The sequence below is a fragment of the Felis catus genome, chromosome D2 (genome assembly GCF_018350175.1).
Source record: "Felis catus isolate Fca126 chromosome D2, F.catus_Fca126_mat1.0, whole genome shotgun sequence".
NCBI lineage: Eukaryota > Metazoa > Chordata > Mammalia > Carnivora > Felidae > Felis > Felis catus.
Window position 1 is genome coordinate 24257925 of NC_058378.1, and position 21216 is coordinate 24279140.

Here is a 21216-nt window from a genome sequence, read left to right on the forward strand (position 1 = left end):
TATGATTTGCATGTATTTTCTACGTAATTCAATGTCTTTCTTTGGCACCCTTCCTGAAGCCATTTTTTTTTTTTTTTTTTGAAGAACTAAGTTTCATGAAAAGCTATGCTTCCCTTGAGTAACTAATGTTTTTCTCCTTAAGGATAATGACAAATAATAACCGTTTAAGTATCTCTTTTGTTGTTGTTGTTTTGCCAATTAGGAAGTTCAAGGAAGGATGTGTGGTTCAACTGCAGTATGAAACTTTGAATACATCAATCGGAGTTATAAATGGCATAAACAGTGTAAACATGTAGCATCTCATTAATAAGACTAGAGGGAGGTGAGTGCTGGTAGTGGTGTGACTGCTCATTGGTGTCATCAAAGACACAGGATTTTTCCTTTGATTTTTCTGCCCTACCATTTTTGCCTCATGTCTTTTCAGTCTCATGCTTAGTGCCTCATGTCACATGATAGCTGTTACAGGACAAGGCCATATGTCCATGTTCAGTTCAAGAGAAAAGAGAAGGGATGAGCCAGCAAGTTCTCTTCTCCCTGGCCATCTCAAAAGGAAACAAAAGTTTTTCCAAAATGAATCTACTTAAATCTCGATGACATTTCTGTATCACATGACTACCCAACAAAATCAGTTATGTTAACCAATTATCATAGTTATAACAACGTATTTTTTCTGGTTCAATTTTTATTAATATTTTAATAGGCAACCTTAAACCTAAGGAATTGAAAAAAGTTTAAGTTATGACTCCTGCTTTCTTTCTATAAGCTTAGCCTCTAGTTGAGAGGCAATTCGGGACAATAAAAACAACACCACCAATAATAATAATAATAATAATAATAATAATAATACAAGTCAATAACACATGATGTACACAAGGCATTCATCATGAAATACCAAATGAGTGATCTAAATAGTAAATGTTAAGGGATCCAGATAGTAGGTAGATAGAAGTAGACTAAGTCTAGATGGTAAATGCTGAAGGATCCCACTATGATTTCGGATGAGCAGGGTGGGTTTTGAAGAGTAGAAAGGGTTTGAGGTAAATCTTACAAGGAATGAAAGAGATAATTGAAAGTCTTCTTTTGTCATTAAACCCTAGAACTACATATGTTCCACTGTAGTTTTTATTATCTGCAAATCTGCTTCCCACAGACAGTAGAGATTTTTGGAGTATCCATGACCTATCAGCTACCTGAAAGTCAGGAATCTAATGATAAGGTAAAATAGCATTAAAAATGTTGGTAGCTTATGTAATGCACTAAGAATAAGTATATCTATAGGGCATAGGAACTGGATGACCTTGGGGGAAAGAGGAGCTCAGTCCAATGGCCATTTACTAGCTGCATAATCTTGGGCAAACTGCTTAACTTCTTAAGTTTTGGTTTTTCTCATCTGTAAAGTGAACACAGTAATTTCCTCCACAATGACTTGCAATGATTATAGAAGCTAATATGCTTGAAAGTGTTGTGTAAACTTTAATAATGAGGTACAAATTATTATTTGAAAGTGACACTAATTTCAGCAAAAGACTTCTTCATATAGATTTAATTATTATCACTATCAGAATGTCCATCTAACCAGGTTCAAAGATTTCCTTTGACTTCACACTTGGTACTGGAAATCAAAACTGTCAAGTCCACTTATGGCAGGGCTAGTAAGCATACAAGGGCCTCTGAAACAGTGGACAAATATTAGGTTCTTCCTTGAGTTGACTGAATCCCCTCGAAGGCTTAGAGAAAATTCTCAGATATCAAGTCAGGGGGGTTCATTCCAGGTATGCACATAATCTCAAGTAGAGTTTGCACCCATATTAAAAGTAGGTTTAAAATGAAGCAAGATATTACCTTTCCATTTTGAGAACATCACATCTGTAAAAATGGTATGAACCTCTGAAGAAAGGCTTTGGCATAAGGATAGCATGGTGATGTTCAAAAGTGGTTTAATCTCTCTTTGCTAGTATTGTCCATGGAAAAGTTAAAAATAATTTTGGAAAAAAACAGAATAATGAGCACCCTGGAGCTCTCATGCCACTAGCCTCCTCAAATAACAAACAGAAATAAGAAAATAGCTCATTCATATATTATAAAGAAACCACCACACAGAGCACAAAGTACTAAACAGGATGAAGGAATTTTTTTTTCTAATCCTAATGCTGTAAATGTGCAATAAAGGGAAGAATAATACACAAATGAGTTTAAAATAGAACTGAGCAGGTCTTATCCATTCTATTTTAGGGAAATGCAATGAAGTATGTACTGGGTTTCTAAAACCGTTGTAATGAATGTTGCATGGGAATTCATGGACACTCATCCCAGACCCACCCCCACTAGACCAAGGGAAAATCTTGCAGACCATGAGAAGTTGCATCCAAGTGTATTGCCTCGCATGCTTGACTAGCTGTTTTAATGTTAGGGCTCAGCATCAAATTCCAGACATGGTACTCATTCTCAGTATTGTCTGTTGACCTGATATTTAGGAATAAAATATTTTAAACAGAGAGTCCAGATGGGAGACTGACACCAACAGTGGAGTAGTGTAATCATTTCAATAAATCTTAAGTGCAGTTTAGGCACTGGTTTCCTGGACATCCTGAAATTTACAATTCTGTTTCTGGGAAATAAAATAAAATTTTATGTTTATTACATTGCTCTGTGACACTTTTCATGGGTTAGTAATTCTCTAGGGATTTCAGGGGAATACAGCTAACATGTTTTAACCTGTTCTTAGGTGCTTCCTAGGTGCCCAGATCTTACATATGTCATCTGATTTAATCCTTACGGCCAGTCCAAAAGGTAGGTGTTGTGATCTTTTTTCCACAGTAAAAGTAGAACTTGAGTAGGTTAACCAACTGACTCAAGACCACAAAGAGATGGGCTTGGAATTCTGAGCAGAGCCCACCAATCACATAGCCCCTTCTCTTCAAGTATTTTGAAAATCATCCTTTTTCCACTATAACATGTGGTGTCTGGATATATCATTAAAGATGCAAATGTATGTATTGCTGCTTTCCTATAACTGCAATGCCCAGGAAAGAAGGTTGGGAGGAATTCTGGCTAATTGGCTATTTTAATTAGCTGAGGGTTAGTGTTTTCTTTAAAAATCTTGTTGAAGCAGCTCTTGAAATGCACCCATCTTCTTCCTTGGCTTAGCAGAATATGGCAACTAAAAGCAATGTTTTATCTGATCATGCCATAGTCTTAACCAGATCTCTGTTCAAATGTCACTTAATCAGAGAGACTTCCTATGACCACACTTGATTAAAAAAAAAATCTCTCCAAGTTTTCCCTCCATTTTTCCACCCTTTCACTGCTTTGCTTTTTCCTTCACAGCACATGTCACTAATTGATATGCTACATATTGACTTGTTTATTCTTTGTCTCCCTTCAGTGTAAGCTTCATGAAAGAAGGGGCTTTGTGACATCCAGAATTGTTACTCCAGGGCCTAGAACACTGTCTGAAATATAGTAAGTACTCAAACAATACTATGGGATGAATGAATGACTCCAGTTAAATGACTTCCAACCATTTAGTTCTGTTGCTGAAGTAGATTGGGCTGAATATGTGTGTGTGACCCCCTGTTGTCCATTATACGGCACTTAGGGTTGGAGTTATTTATAATAAAGCTGTTGCCACATTGTCTGATTCTTTCTTATACAAATAGACATAGAGCAGTAGTTTTAGTAAATTAAGGCTTCTGGCCAATTAGAAATGGTCCATCAAGTTGTCTTACAATTTGAATGAAAGAATGGGTTTCTTGTGTGCTCTGCTTTATAATTGCCATCTAGCTCCTCTCGCTGAGTATTTTCCTCAAGATTCTTGCATGGAACACATGAAAAGTTATTCAAAAATGAAATATTTTCCACACCAGCTATGCACCAAAGTCTGATGAAGAGAAAATATAGTGGAGTTTCTGGGTATTCTATGTCAGAATGTGAAGGTTTATTGCCCCCAAAGGGCTAGTTACAACATCTTTAATAGTGTGATAAGCTGAATTTATATCTTCAAAGAGTGGACTTTAGGTTATTTGGTGGTAGCTTATTTTTTATGCTTGACCCAGAAGTATAATTTAGCACCAATCAATGAATTGAAAATTCTTCGCTTCAGTATCAGAAAGCAATTATTTTATATTAGAAAATAAAGACTTGCAGTGAAACACGTAATTGTAACCATTACAAATATTGTCCTATTCAGTGGTTCAGCCCATACTTGAATCCATAGTTGAATTCCACCTCTTCATTTCATCTACCTTTACCACAATCCCCCTCAAGTCAGAACTTCATTTGAATGGCTTACTGGCTTCATCAAATGTCTGTAATTCAACCTGCCCCATTTCCCCCTCAAAGATCCCTTCTGCTGATAATCCTCTCCATTTTCCTTTAGTTAATTTCATCATTCTGTTGGCTTACTGGTATTATCTTTTCTACCAAAGATGCAATCTCTTTATCTTTGTATTAATAGCTTCTCAATTCTTGCATGAGCTTCCATTTAAATATCATAGTTTATTACTTTTTGAATAAAATAACTATTCACAATGACTGGGAAATTAGATACTCATATTTTGGGCTCTTATGTAACATTCCTTAATTGATCTCCTCTGCTCTCAGCATCACCTCTTCTTCTAGGTTCACTGCAATTATTGACTGAGAAATCCTATGTCAATAGGATAAAGAGGGGAAAATTGCTACTACCCCAGAGTCCTTTATCCTCTGACAAGTTGTAGTCACAATTTAGAATGCTATCTTATATTAGATTGGTTTGTAGGGTCAGGTACCCATACTAGCTGAAAGTTAGGACAAGAACACACTAATTCATCCATTTGAAGTTTGAATCCATTGTTTTCATTTGTCACTTTTGAGAACTATTTAACCCAAGTTGAATTGATTTGGTTGCAAAAGTAGACTTACAGTGTAAGGGGAAGAGTGTTTCAACTTTCTAGGCAAGGGGAATAAAAGCTCACATTAGGGCTGTGCTGTGTGTGGGCTATGATTTTAAAACTTTGAAACATGACCAATGGATTGACATACCAACACAGGAAAGCCCAAATTTTCTGTTCTCAAATCCTACCCTTGCAATCTCCCTCCAGAGATATTCCTGTCTCACCACTCAAGGAGCCCAGGCAGGGGTATAAATCCACTTCCTCTCATTTTCCCCTCATGGGAAAAAGCCCAGGTAAAAACACTTTCTTCCTCCTTAGCCCAATGAACATGTGACATTATAATTCTGTTCAGTTCTGAATTAATGTTCTTATGTTTAGAACTGTCTTGCTCTCTTATATGAATATGGGTGTAGATTGGACTTCAGCAGCTGATCTGTGTTCCATGTAGGCAATTTGGTTTCTCCTGGTAAGTGACCCATCCCTGTTGAATTCTGGATGGTCAGAAATCCATAGAAGGTGTTGAAGACATAGTCCCAAAATGAAGGATTTCTAATGTGAGGAATTGGCTGGTGTGAGATCTCATGGAAGATTGTATTGGTGATTCCAAAATACCATTATTTCATAATTTGTAAGGGTATCTGCAGCACTATCAGCACAGCAACTATAGGCATCTGATCTCAATCAGTCCCTCCATGGAATTTTAAAATCAGAGTTGAGGAAAGGGGGCCAACCTCTCTCAGGTGGCAAAAGCTGTAAGAAAAGAGATTTGAATGTTCAGTGGTCATGTTTCCCATCATAAAGGAAAAACTGGTTTGCTATGAGAAAAAGTGAACTTGACCCAGAAAGAGGCCAAAGGCAAGGATGAGGCAAGAAAGCCCAGGTAGCATTCCAACCCCTGGTTCCCACTGTTCCTGAGATCCAAAGGCACTGCTCTCATTTCCACAGTGAGATAGAATTCACTGTGAATTCTATTCAACTATTTCTTTGATTAAATAAAATATCCACAGAAACCTTCCAATAAACTCCTTTTCCCTGGACTAAGCTAGTTCCAGTTGGAGTTTTGCATATTTGTATTCAAGAGTCCTAATTATACATGTATACTTGAGAGTTCAAAACCAGGCTTCAATCAGGCCATTCTAATGTTATCTGGGACAAGGTGGTTGGGGGGGTGTTGCAATTTATCCAATTATAACTTTTTCCCAATTTGCCAATCACTATTAAAAGAGCAATAGTCAAGAATCACAGTTTTTCTGGTTCTGTGTTGAGGGTTAGAGTTCCATTTCCAACAGGAAACTTTGAGATTATCTTCTGTGTACTTTTATCACTTGTTCACCAATGAATTCTCATGGCTTCCCTTCTACTGAGTGAATACAAATGACCACTGGTTGGAGATGAATGGGCAGAGCCAAACCCAGTGTGTTCCTCTAAATTATCTGTACCTTTTCTCCTTTTTTTTTTTTTTTGGCCATGAGATTGCATTTTAAATATGGCTCTTACTTTTTAAAGTAATGCTTTCCTACTTTTTATAAAGTATTTTTAGAAGTAATACATGCTTCCTATTTTTTATTAATTTAAACCCCAGTGATGGTTGATGATGTTAAGCCATTGCAGTTCTCTGTCCCTACATTTCTGGAGCATTCCAAAGGCCAGAATATTTTCAGCTCTTGGCACCTCCATTTCTATTCCTTGTAATTTTCTGACTTTTCCCGCAAGGAGCATGATGCAGAATCAACACTCACAAGTCGATAGTTGTATGAGTAAACAACCCTGCAAGAGTGAAGAGATGTTGTGAATTGATTAATCCTTCTGTTCCACTAGGTGGTGCTGGTTGACATGTCGTCTGCCTTCAAACGTAAAGGCCTCAATCTGTCACCATTTGGTTGTCAGTAGGAATTGATGAGATTCAGAGAGTTTATCCGTCCAAGCCAGGAATTTCTGAGTTGCTGCTGGGCTTGTCCTCTGACTAGATGTGTGGGCTTCTTAATTTCTTTATTCTAAAATAGGCTAATGGTCCTCTATGTGAGAGGATGTAGTAGGATGTCTGGTTCTCTCTCGACGCCTCAGAGGCCCACTTTCCTCTGGATTTGGGGTTTGGGGGCACTGCTTCATAAGACCTATATGGCAAAGGGGTTGTTTGAGAGTGAAAAGACATAGGTTTGGCTCACCAGTACTAGATATCTCACTATCATCTTGCCTGCTGATCATTAGCATTTGGCCCCAAAACTATTGGTTTTGGGTCTCTCCTTTTCTGCCCCTGAGATAGAATTTTAGATAAGACTTTTACTTTCAAAATGTAAGAAATACAATCATAGGATCCTTATGATAGACTTACAAAAGGACCTTTTAAGTGATTCATGTTTTGGCAGGATAATGCCTAATATAGTAATATTCACTTTATCAGGCATCATCAGAGAAAGAGATATTGCATACAAGCAAATTTTCCAGATAATCAAACCTTATTATTTTCCATGCCAAATCTTTAGAAAATATTGCAGTGTTGGAGTAGATTAAAAATAGTCCTAAAATATATTGTACATGCTGTGCTTTTTAAAGCATAATATGCTAAATTTAATTTATTTAATAACTCACATTGCATGTATGTATGTATGTTCTAAGAGCTGTTTTGGCATTCTAGTATTTTTGCCCTGAAAAATTGCTAAATTGTTTCTACCATTCTTCCTTTCTTCCCGAGTACACCCCGCTCTTTTCTATTTTTCAAGTTTGTAATCAGTGGCATATCTTATGCTGGATACCAGATTGGCAGTATGCTCAGTATGGGCTAACAAAGGCACTAAACTCCTCAGCCGAAGTTCTGCATAATAATATATTTGGACAGAAAACTGCACTTTCCTGCCTTCCATGGGGTTCTCTGGACTCCTGAACACCTCAAACCCCAGGGACAGTTTCCCAGTCAATGGTCTAACAGGAGACCTCACTTTGGTTATAGTCACTCTCCGAACGCTTCCTTCCCATCCATGTTCCATAATGGAAATGGCTTTATTAAAGATACCAAGGAAATAACATTAACATAATAAGATAGAGAGAGGGAGGAAGAAATCTATAAAAGTCAGAGCCACAATGGTAGGTTCTTACCAAAACATGAAAGACCAGAAAAGAGAAATAGCAGATAAGACTCCTTTATTCATAAAAACAGAAACCCCCAACTGGGATGCCTGGATGGCTCAGTTGGTTAAGCGTCCAACCTCAACTCAGGTCATGATCTCACCGTCCATGGGTTCAAACCCTGTGTTGGGCTCTGTGCTGACAGCTCAGAGCCTGGAGCCTGCTTCGGATTCTATGTCTCCCCCTCTGTCTTCATATTCTCTGTCTCCCTCTGCCCCTCCCCCGCTTGTATTTTGTCTCTCTCTTTCTCTCTCTCTCAAAAATAAACATTAAAAAAATTAAAAAATAAAATAACAGAAACTCATCTTAAACTGGCTTATGCTCCAACATTCACCAAAGAAAAGAGGGTCTGGAAAACCTCAGAAGAGATGGATACCAGGGTTCAAATAGCCTCCAGGACCCAGTTGCTCTCCATCTCTGTCCTACTCTGCTCTGTCTTGGCTCCATGCACATACCTGTCTTCTCCATTCATGGCCCCCAGAAGATCCAGGCTTATATCCTCCTGGCTTCCAGTCAAATGGAAAGAGAGCTTCTCTTTTTAATAATTTCTACAAACACCACATAATTGACTCATTGGCTAGGCTTAGGTCTTATGGCTCCTAAAAGTGGATTGTTATGATTGAAAGCTGCAATACACTAATTAACCAGATCTGGTCCACCTGTTATCTCTAGAGATAAAGGGATTGGTCAACCATCACCATCTAGATCTAAGATTTAGAGGTTTGAGTGTAGTCACTCCCCAAAGGAAAAACTATTATATTATTACCAGTGTAGGTATGAATGGATGCTGAGAGAATAAAATCAACAGATTTATGTTAAAGAAGCTAATGGAGATGAGCGAGTAAAGCCTGGACACTGATCTACCAACTCCTATTATGACTGAGAATAATTCTACCACACACCAGCCATGCCTTCCTCCCCTAGTGGGTTCTCTTCTCACACTGTCTCTACCCAGGCAGAATCAGAGATGGGAGAAGGAGAAGGCAAGGTGGCTGCTGAAATCTCCATTAGCCAAATGCTCTGAACTCTTCAAAAGCTTTTATCCTATTCCAAAGGTTTTCAACTATTCCAGCTATTTTTCTTTCTTTTAACAGGTTTAAATAGGCCATCACGACTACTTCTCCAAGGACATGAATACTGTCGAAACAAACATAGCTCAACGTTTATCCTTCTAGTACTCTGATGGTTGACCATACTAACATCAAGAGGACTACCTGTGATGTAAATCCAGGTTATCTTTCTCACCTAGTTCCCCATTATTGAATTGGAAGTTTTGAAAAGTTCTAGAAAATCCCACGGATATCTTCCTCTCTTTCCTCTTCCCTTCCTCCCTCCCTCTCACTCTCTCTCCTTCGCTCCATTCCACAAAAATGGACCAAGATCCTATGTACCTATCTGCTGTATCCTAATGTACCTGAGGATACAACCATGAAGACATGAGTCAAAGTCTGACCTTGCAGAACTCACAGAGAATGGCATACACAAGTAAACAGATAGTTATAATACAGAGTGGTCACCACTAGCATAGAATTAGACATAAGGTAGCATGAGCATAAAGATAAAGACCCTTAATTCATACTGGAAGCGTCAGCAGATTGGTTGAGTGTATTCCTATTACAGTAAGGTTCTCAGGACACATCTGCCTTCTCCTGATCCCCAGGAGTGCTTCAGGTAATATATGGGGCAGGAGATAAAAGATCCCAGCACATCCCTCAGACATTAAAGAGCAAAAATTCCTAGTTTGAGTCTACGAGCACTGGTTTTAGGGGGTGGGGATATTGCCTGAGGTCATGCGCAAACTTATTCATGTTTGTTCATTTTTTTCTGGGAGAGCATTTATAATTTTTACCAGGGCCTCAAGAGGACCATGATCAAAAGGGTTTAAGAGTCACTACTCCAGAGAGAAAGGGGAAGAGAAAAAGAGACAGAGATGCAATCCCTGATGAAAGATTTCTAATGTTTGATGGGGAGCCAAGGAATGAGGGCGATTTCAGCTGCACTAGACTTGCATCATCTCACTTTCCCTGAAACCATTTCCAGCTAGAATTGAGATTTTAGAAAGCATACTAATAGATTCTTTTTTTCTTCTTTTTAAATTTTCCCTTTAATGGTGAAGAGCCCTATTGCATGTTGATTATATTAAATTAGCCACTGTCTGTCCCCCACTCCCAACCCCTCCCCAGGGAACGTTGAGCAATATCCTGATCAGGCCGCATGTGGATCTGGGCTATGTCTGGCCTTCTTGTGAAGTAGATGGGGCTTGGCTCCAATGCCCTTCTTCTCTATTCTCCATCCTAAATCCTTCTCCTCGATACATGTGTCTCTACCCTCAGGGCCTATCCTGTGTTTCATTCTTCTTATTCATCTCCATCCTTACCAAATGATTAATTAGTAACTTAGGCATTGGTTGATAAAGGAAGGAACTCACGATTACATTTCAAGAGAAGATTGTCTAATAGATTTGGAAAGTTCTTCAGGAATCAAAGTATGGTTGCTGACTGCCTGAGAAACTGGTATTTCAAGGCATTAGAGACTCAAATCACACTACAAAGCTGAGTTCTGATTCATGAGGGAAGTGTATACCCACTCATAGGTTGGTATCACAACAATGGGCAATGACTTTCTGAGAGTCACTGGGCCTCCCAACAACTGTCAAATAAGAGAATTGGACCAGATTGTCTCCAGGGTCCCCTTTAACTTCAAAATATCAGATACTGAATGAGAATTACAAATAAACTCCCAATAAGCAGAAATGCCCAAATACAGAATGAGAGATACTTAATGCCCTACCATGGAGATATTGTTGCAGAGGCTAAAACAATCCCTTGTGAAGGATATTCTAGAAAGGATTTGGGGTGTGTGTGTGTGTGTGTGTGTGTGTGTATACACTCGTTTTTTCATTCAACAAATGCTAAGAAAGCCCCATCTACCAGTTAGGCCCTGATGAGTTGGCATTCAAACATGATTCTGACAGTTTCTGCTTTAGTAAGTCTGCATTCTAGACTCACACATGACTACCGTGGTCAGATATGACTATAAGGAGAGATGGGCCCTGAGGTCAGCTATAAAGTATAAGCCCTACTAAAGACATTCAAATGTTAAAAGTATACTCATTTTGTGGGTCAGATAAAATAGGTCTACAACATGTATTTAACATTGATCACAAAGTGGTGATTCATGGTCCAGAAAATAATAAAGATTTATTAAGTGCTTACCGTGTGCCAACATTGTTCTAGGTGCTTTATACATATTAAGTCACTTGTTTCTATAATTAAAGGCACTTGTATTAGGGGCAATTCTTACCTCCATCTTATAGATGAGAAAGCCAATGCACAAAAGAATGAAGTGAGGAGCCCAAGTTACCTGGCCAGCCAAAAATTCTAACTGTAGAACTGTTTTTGACACTTTACATTGCCTCAATCGATGATTTCTCTGATTCTGAACTTCCTGATTATATGAAATTGGTCTTATTTCATCAAACTAAAGAAACTGTGTTAGCAAGCAACTTTTATTTACTTGTTCTGTATGCAACCTGTTTCATACAGGTTACAGTGAAGAGAGTCAGGGTCCATTTTATACTTGAACCAGAATGACTTCTGACATTACATCTCATTTTTAAAAAATGGTCTTCTCAAAAGAAGGCAAGCCCGAAAAGATGCTAGTTTCAGATTGTGTCCTTGCCTACTGAGTGGCCAAAGGCTGGGGTGGAGCAGTGAACCAATAATCCTCTATTTTACATGTCAAAGGAACAAGTAAATTATTCACACTTTTATGTAACAAACTTGTAGCCTTGACCACAAAGCAGTAAAACTTAAAAAGTGGAGGAGCCTGCTTAAGATTCTCTCCCTCTGCCCTGCTCCCCTGCTCCAGCTTTCTCTCTTTCTCTCTCTCTCTCTAAAAAAAAAAAAAAAAAAAAAAAAAAGTGTGGGGAGAGGTCTGATCATCAGGTATTACAGTTAGTTCTAGGTATGTCAATAGGATTTTCAAGAAAACAGTAGCCTTCTGGGGCACCTGGGTGGCTCAGTCGGTTGAGCATCCTACTTCAGCTCAGGTCATAGTCTCACAGTTGACAAGTTCAAGCCCCACATTGGGCTCACTGCTGTCAGAATGGAGCCTGCCTCGGATCTTCTGTCCCTTTCTCTCTGCCCCTGCCCCACTTGTGCTCTCTCCCTCTCAAAAATAAATAACATTAAAAAAGAAAAGAAAAGAGAACAAGAGAAGAGAAGAGAAGAGAAGAGAAGAGAAGAGAAGAGAAAGGAAAAGAAAGAAAAGAAAAGAAAAGAAAAGAAAAGAAAAGAAAAGAAAAGAAAAGAAGAAAAGAGTAGACTTCATGATCAAATGAGTGGAAAGTTTTGAGTTATAGGGAGTCAACCTAGGTTTGCTACTTAAAGATTTGTCAGATTCCTTTCACTGGGAATCTTTTTTGCATTTCTTGGGCTAGGAATTTCTGCAGAGCAGATTTGGAAATCTGAGCCCTGTCTTCCCATCTAATTTTGCACATTTGGAACTGAGGAGCTTGGAGAAGATGAGTGAGCCACCCTCGGACTCACAACTGATAAATCATAGCCTGATTTAACGACGGTACTGAACAAAAGTCCATTGGATTTTATAATCCTTTTAGGCTAGAACTGAAAGAAATCTTAAAGAGTATCTAATTTAAGAAATTCATTTTGTTAGAGAAGAAATACTGCTCCAAAGAGGATAAGTTACTTGCCCAAAGTTGTACAGGCAGAGTCTGGGTCACAGCTTAGGCTTTCTGCCTTCTCCTTGGAAGCAGACAAAACCAAAATGAATTTAATTATGCTAGCCAGAAGTGATTATTAACCAAGATTTTCCATGTACTGTGTAAAAGCTTCTGCTAAATGTTATAGGTCCTTTACATGGCAGACACTGAAATGCTGCTGTAGCCTCAGTAAGAAAGCAATTGAGAGTTGGCCAGGGATTTCACATCAGGATTATGTGAGGAGCTTTAAAAATAATACTGATGACCCTTGTGGGGCCACACTGGATGATCTAAATCTAGAATTTGGAGGTAGGATGGGGCCCTGATACCTGTACTTTTTAAAGTCCCCCAGATGATTCTAGTTTACATTGGGTGGAAAACCACTAACTTATAGCAAAACTAGAGCAAAATGTGACCTGGAGTTAGGGAGAAGGAGGAGACATGGCAGCAAACGCTTCAGGTAAGAGGATGCCCAGGTCACCCACAGAGAGGAGGCCATGGTGCCTATCTCCTCAGAATGCTCGCATGCACACACACACACACACACACACACACACACACACTCCTTTTATCTGTCTAGTCTATGTCTAGGAGAGGAGAAACACCTTGTGGGAAGAGATGAATAAAGGGATCACTGACTAACCTTAGGCCTAGCTGAGTCTTGGTGGGGATTTGTGGGAAATCTTATCAGCATGACCCTCTGGTTTCCTTCTGAAACACACTATACTCTGAGCATCTATGCTCAGAATGTGGAAAGAACAGGTCTGAGAATCACTTAGAAATTTAGGTAGACAGGATTGACATAGAGGACTCTCACTAGCCACAAAACTAAGAGGTGACAGCAGGCAGTTGATAGAGTCCATGAAAACTGCTCTGGTGCCACCAATACAATGAACCAGTGATGACTCCCATGAGTAGATCCCACTGCCAGTGGGCACATGTTACTCCACTACCCAGGAAATGCTCCCTGGAATCAATTCCCTGCCCAGGACAGTGGTAGTCTACTATGTTCCTTAGATATCTTTGTTCCTTAGATTCTTTTCAACCCTCCTTTGTCATCCTTTGGAGATTTTTTTTATGCCAGACAAATTTTGGACCTATAACCATTACTCCAATTATTTCTGTAATAATAACCTTCTTATATGTCATGAGACTGCCCAATCTGGCCATGACACAGCTGATTATGAACTGTGACTCAGTGGCCGACATTTCAAGACAACCTTTAGCCAGTTCCAGTAAAAAGTCAGCAGCCAGCATTTTCTAGCAATTATTGTAATTTTTGTATTAAAAATCAAAATAGCAATAGTCAGATTTCTCTAATTGATTCTTGACTAACCACATGAGGAAGGAGTCTCATTTGTAGGGGAACCAGCTTCTTGTCCTTCACCTCTGATCACAGCAAGTCTCAGAATGAAATGCTATCTGAAATTAAATTGTGGCTTGCTTGCTTTCTTTCTTTCTTTCTTTCTTTCTTCCTCTCATTCTTTCTTTCTTTTTATCTCCCATCCCTTTTTATTTAACTATCCCCCGCCCTAGCCGGAACCTGAGAGTTAGCATGTACAGTGTGCCTTCCAACTGAACTGCCTGGTCGTCTATGACTCAGCTATCCAGAGAGCCACAGCTGGCTTGGTGTGGATTTTAAAAGACTCCCCTCTCTCAACCTCACTCTCTCTCTCCACATACCCCTCCCTTACCCCCCAACCCCCCTCTCCCTCTTCAGTTACACAGCGTGAATTAATAGCCAGTTCCTTCCAGTTGGCTGTGAGGAGCACAGAGGGAAACTTCTAGTTCTCTGGCTACAGGCTTGGTCTGAGGAAGCAGCTTATAAGGTCAGTGTCCCAAACCAAAGCAGACAGCAATACAAATAAACAGCCATGGGGAGACAGACACGGAGTCAGGAAAATCCCCTACATGACTAGACTATCAGTTTCAGCAGTGCTGTGGCTGGGAATGTCAGGTTCAAGCCTGTGACACTGAGGCCAAAGTGTTTGCCTTGGAATAATTGGTGTTCTCAAGCCTATTTCTCCTTAGTGACCATATTTTGCTAAAGAAAGAAAAATCATGCATGTATGGGATGGGTGGGAGTCAGTTTCTGATAATTATAAAAATGGTGCATTTCCAGGATTTGAGTTAATTGAGGTAGAAGGACATTCTAAATTAGTAAAGAGCCTGAATTGTAGAAGTTCTCAAGAAACAAGTGCCAGTGGGGAGGGGTCCTACTGGTTGATGTTCTAAAAAAAGGATGGGTGTTCAAGATCCTAGATGTCATTTGAATCCTGGCTCCAAATGTGGTTTGTTGTGATAAATGTTACCAGAGGCAGATTTGTCATGAAACCAGTAAAGCTTGTATTTTGGGACACAGCTAAGGGGCACTCAAAATGTGTTTGTGTGGTCATATTTTGTTGTAAAATTTGCAGAAGTAAATTATTTTGTATTCTTTTTCTTAAAGAAGGATCCTGACTTGTGTAAAGTCTAGGCCCCTTAAAACCTGGATCTACCCCACTTCAGAAAGGTGTGGTTAGGGCTGGGGGTGATGGTGAAGGGGATTGCCTTTGGAGTTCACTTTTGTTCCTATTGATTCAGGAATAGAGGAGGAGGTACCCTGCTGGGAGGGTCCAGCTTGTCATTTTCATTGGTGTTTTGGCTTCCTCTCTCTTCATCCAGGCCAGCTCCCTTGTACTCCTCAGAACAATTCAGTGTGTCCCTACAGACACTTCCTATACTCATGATCCTGACTTTAGAAGCAAATATGAGAGTTTGTATGCCTGGCATAAATAAGCATTCAATAAGCACTAGCAGTAGTGGATAAATTTTGTGCATCCAGAGAGGTATCCCCTTTTATGAGTACCTCAGATCCTAAGCCACAACTGTCCACGGTGGGCATGTGCCTCAAGTCAGGCCTTTCAGAATCCTTCCTGGGTTATTTCAACTGGAACAGGGTAAAAAGGACCTATTTTTTCTCTTCCCAAGGCTGTAAAAGATATGAACCCATGACTAATGGCAGATGCATCTTCTGCCTTGCAGAAAATCTGGTCTGAGAATGAGTGGAGAGAAAGTCAACAGCCCTGCAGTCCCTGAGTTCATCCAGCCCCATATCATCTTCCTGTAGTTCACGAGCCAGTACATTTCTCCTTTCTTCTCAAGTTGGTTGCTGTCTCTTGCAACCCAAATTATTCTGGCTGATGCATCTTTTATCTGGAATTACCTTGTCATTGAAAGAATTTGTCAAGCTCGTTGTTTCTCTTTCTCCTCATGGGCATACTCTCTGCAGAGTCATTAAAATGAAATTTTAATCACTTTTTAAAAAAATTTTTTAATGGTTATTAATTATTGAGAAACAGAGAGAGACAGAGAATGAGCATGGGAGGGGCAAAGAGAGGGGGAGACACAGAATATGAAGCAGGATCCAGGCTCTGAGCTGTCAGTACAGAGCCCCATGTGGGTCTCGAACTCACAAACCACTAGATGATGACCTGAGCTGAAGTCAGACACCCAACCGACTGAGCCACCCAGGCACCCCAAATTTTAATCACTTTTATGAACACACCACACATGAATAGATTACTACACATCCTTGACACTTTCAACTCAACTACCATGTATTGAATACCTATTAGGTCCAGGACAACTGGCTTTCATCTGGACTAGGTGAACTACATGGAAATTGGCTATGCTTATACTGCAAAATAAACAGGCCATAACTTCTTCGTGCTCTTGTCGCTGAAAAGGAAAAGAAACTCTTGGGTTGATCAATGATGGCTGCAACTTCTGGAATATATTAAATGCCATGTAGCTGCTGGATTAATTATCTGAGAGCTTGAAGGACATTTTGACTATTATAAGAGTTAAAAAGAAATAGATGTGTTGGGTATAATGACTTTGCTCTCATTGAAATTACTCACAAGAGACAACTGTTCGCATTAGGGACACCTTGAGTTGGTGACTTCCTATATTAATAGTTGATGTGACTGGAGGGCATCAGTTTTTACTCAGCCTATGTAGGTGTGTACCACAACTCAAACTAATTTAGTCAACACTCAAATTAGTGCTGCCAAGAATTAGATTTTTCAATTAAACAGTTAAGAATGACTAGGGGCACCTGGGTGGCTCAGTCGGTTGGGCGTCCGACTTTGGCTCAGGTCATGTTCTCACGGTTCATGGTTTGAGCCCCGGGTCGGGCTCTGTGGTGACAGCTCAGAGCCTGGATCCTGCTTCAGATTCTGTGTCTCCCTCTCTCTGGCCTTCCCTTGCTCATGCTCTGTCTCACTCTCTCTCTCAAAAATAAATAAACATTAAAAAAAAAGAATGACTTGTAACTAGTTTACAAATAATGTTTATGGTTGATTTATTAAATGATAACTATTGAAGAGTTTGAAAATAGCCTTTTTCATAGGTAGGTTATATATATTTAACTTGAAACCCAATTTTCACAGAAAGTAGGAAAAAATGTATTTCATCTTAGTTCACTGCCCAAATTTTCACAAATTGCCTATTCAAAAGATCAAAATTACAGAGAGAGTGATAAATGGTAAATTACCTGAATAGAGTGTTGGGTTGGAAATCTGAAATCCTAAGTTCTTGTCTTAGTTCTGTCCATAAATTACTTCAATTACTCAGAGCCTCAGTTTCTTCATCTGTATAATGGCAGGATTGGACTACATAATAACTGTCATTTATTGTGCTATTACTATAAGCTAGACATTATACAAGGAGCTTCATGTACATTATTATACTGTCATTTATTTATCCCATTAATTCTTTAATAGGTGATATTTTTAATCTCTAATTCTGCACACATAAAGAAACTGAGATTCAGAGAGATAAAAAAAATTTTCCGAAGACCACACAGAAAGTAGGAGGAGAATAAAGATTCAAACTGGATTAGACCAGGTTCCAGGTCAGAGCCTCACACATAACCATTATTTCATACATCTCTCAAAGATCCTTTCATCTTTAAAGTACTTTTCTTCTATTTCTATGTAGCATCTATTTCAGGATGAACAAGGTTTCCTCTTTATCTTAACGTATTTAGACCAGATTGTGGCAGTTAATGTCCAGTTAATCCAATTGTAATAAAAAGTGATCTTGGACCTGTTTATTCAATTATTACCAGCTCAGAACTAATTTTCAGCAAAATTAAGATCCACTAGTCAAGAAAACACAGATGGCACCTGATTCCACAACTTATTCTCCAGTTCATTCTGACCATATTACTTTTTCTTAGGCACAAACTCTGTTTAGAAGGCAAATTTTGTACTGAAAGAAAAATTAACTATTCTTGGCTTCTGTCAATTGAGTAAAATCCTAAGCCAAACACCTGTTTTTTTTTTTCCCCTGGTCTCCAATCCTTTGACTCCACCCCAGCCACCACAAACAACGTCTGACCATGTGGTCTGACTCTTGTTATGATGGTGGCAATTTTGATTCTACCCCAGTTCCTCCAAAAAGGAGGTTGACATTCCAAGCAAATCTATCAACAAGCTCATATTTATCTCCTAGAGTGTTCTTAACTCCTTGAGGAGCTGAGGGTTGGAGTTGCAAAGAAATGTAACATGTGGCCCATTGCCTTGTAGGGGCTGCAAATGGTGGGGGCACAAATGAAGCTGCTGAAGATAGAGAACAGTGTAGAATGAAGGGTAAATTATATGTTAGGAAGTCTTAATTGCCATGGTAGAAGTGAAAGCCGAAACCAATGGTCAAGGGCTGGGCTGGGGAAGAGGGAGACAATGAACAGAGGTATAGGCAAAACTTGGGTCTGTCAGAGAGAAGGGTCTTTCTACCTAAGAGGAGTGAGAGAGCCCTGGTGAAGGTGATAGATGTCCACTAAACTTATTTGGTAATCATTTCACAATATACACATATGTAAAGTCATTATGGTATACATCTTAAATTTATACAGTGTTGTATATCAATTATGCTTCAGTTTCAATAAAACTGAAAGGAAAAACAAGCAAGACAACCACAATGACTAATAAAGAAGGGAATGAACATGATATGCTATAGCACCGTGAGGAGACTTTCTGTGCTGAGCAGACCTCTAATCAAAACCTCTAGGGGCGCCTGGGTGGCTCAGTCGGTTAAGCATCTGACTTCAGCTCAGGTCATGATCTCATGATTCGTGGGTTCGAGCCCCGCATCAGGCTCTGTGCTGACAGCACAGAGCCTGGGCCCTGCTTTGGATTCTGTGTCTCCCTCTCTCTCTGCTCTTCCCCGACTCACATTCTGTCTCTTTCTCTCAAAAATAAATAAACATTAAAAAAAAACACCTGTAGTTAAAAACTGGAAAATTCCATCAGAAAGTTTCATTGAGAACAGAAACCACATTTTTTTTTTGCTTATTACCCTGTACCTAAAACAATACTCAATACAGAGTAATTATTCAACTATTTATTTAATGAATAAACAAATTACTTATCTACTTTTTTTTTCATTTTAGAGAGAGAGAGAGAGAGAGCACAAGCAGGGGAGAGACAGAAAGAATCCTGAGCAGGCTCCATGCTTAATGTGGAGTCCAATGCAAGGCTTGATCCCATGACCCTGGGATCATGACGTGAGCTGAAATCAAGAGTTGGATGCTCAACTGACTGAGCCACCCAGGTGCCCCTTATCTACTTCCAATACCTAAATGCTGTATTTGTTTTTTTTAATTTTTAAAAATATTTTTATTTATATTTGACAAAGAGAGAGAGGGGCAGACAGAGCTTGAGCAGGGGAGGGGCAGAGAGACTGAGACAGAATCTGAAGCAAGCTCCAGGCTCTGAGCTGTCAGCACAGAGCCTGATGTGGGACTCAAACCCATGAGCAGTGAGATCATGACCTGAACCGAAGTCAGAAGCTTAACCAAGCTTAACCCAAGCGCCCCCCCAAGTGCTATATTTCATGTAGTCCTGTGCCTCTCAAAGTATGGTCCCTAGACTAGCATCATTGACACCACATAGTACCTTGCTAGAAGTGAAAGTTCTCAGGCTCCACTCCAGACATGTTGAGCCAGACATTCTAGAGTTGGGGTCTAGCAGTCTGTGTTTTAACAAGGCCTTCAGGTGATCCTGATTCAGGCTAAAATTTGAGAACCACTAATATAGGCCAAAGCTTAATTATGGAAATTTTACTACTGCCTCTAAAACTCAAGATACTTCTTCTTCTCTTCCCTTCTCTTCTCTTACTTGCTTTAAAATGGAGGGAAATGGGAATATTAAACCAGAACCAAAACCAAAAAATACTGTCAGGTAATATCTGAAACAGCGCTGATAGTGAAATCTTTATATTTTAAAGAACATAATTATCTAAATTCAAATAAATAACACATAGATTTATCCATTTATTCAGGCCGTTACTCAACTACCATGTGGAAGTGTCTCTGACAGGAAGAGGAAGCAGGACCTCCAACCTTGGTGAGGTAATGCTACTCAAAAATCAAATGATGAGGTCCCAGTTAATATGGCTGCCTGACCCAAATATTTCCCCTGCCTTCCAAAAGCCCAATAAAATGATTGCAAAAGAATAGCCCAGAAGAACAAAGAGAATGGGAAGAACACCAAGATAATACCAAAGATTTCAATTAATTTCTGAAAAACTGAAGAGGACAGAAGACTGTGGGACCTTCTTGGACCATCTTGAGTGTACTTGTATTCCTGTTAGTAAATCCTGGGGCAGATTTGTGAGGAGCAGGGCCTGAAAGTTTAGCAAGGCTCTCTCTATTCTATAAGTTAATAAGCCTCCTTCACAATATTTCATAGAATTAGAGAATTTGGAAGCGACATTAGAAATTGCATTTCTAAACTCTGCGTTGAATTGGTGAAGAAAATGAGGCATAAGGAAAGTAGGAGACTGCCCTCAGTCACCCACTAGTAACTAGCAGACCTGAGATAATTAACCATGTATCTTTCCCAGTACACATCCCACCATATTCCACTGCCTGTGTCAGATGGCCAGGATTGCCAAGGCATTCTATCAGTCCCTTTTATCTTTCCAGTTACATGTACCTCTCTCACACTATTGCATGAGGCATGGAAGAAAATACTGAGCCAGGGGTCAGAACACAAAAATGCCTCAGCTCTGTTCCTGATTAACTGTGTTGATTCATTCATCTGCTTTGTATTTGTGGGGGTATATGGTGTGTTAGGGAGTGGAGTGGACAAATGGAGATGGGGTTTTTAATGTATATTTTTAAGGTTTTCTTTTTAATTAAAAATTATATACAGGAATGTTATTCAGTTATGAAAAAGAGAATGAAATCCTGCCATTTGCAACAATATGGATGGACCTTGAGGGCATTATGCTAAGTGAAATGAGCCAGACAGAGAAAGATAAACACTGTATGATCTCAACTAAATGTGGAGTCTAAAACAAACAAACAAACAAACAATGGAAAAATAAAACAACAAACAAACAAAAAAATCAAACTCATAAACACAGAGAACAGATTGGTGAGGGGGTGGGTGAAATGGGTTGAAGGGGGTCAAAAGGTACAAACTTCCAGTTACAAAATAAATAAGT

At 39.3% G+C, this 21216-nt stretch overlaps 1 long non-coding RNA gene across 1 annotated transcript; it reads left to right on the plus strand.

The window, feature by feature from the left end:
- The first annotated feature begins 154 nt into the window (after positions 1-154).
- Positions 155-20951, plus strand: LOC109492461. Its single transcript, XR_002736798.2, has 4 exons — positions 155-322; positions 2726-2790; positions 3386-3462; positions 20047-20951. It is a non-coding gene; the product is annotated as an uncharacterized LOC109492461 (long non-coding RNA).
- Positions 20952-21216: the final 265 nt, after the last annotated feature.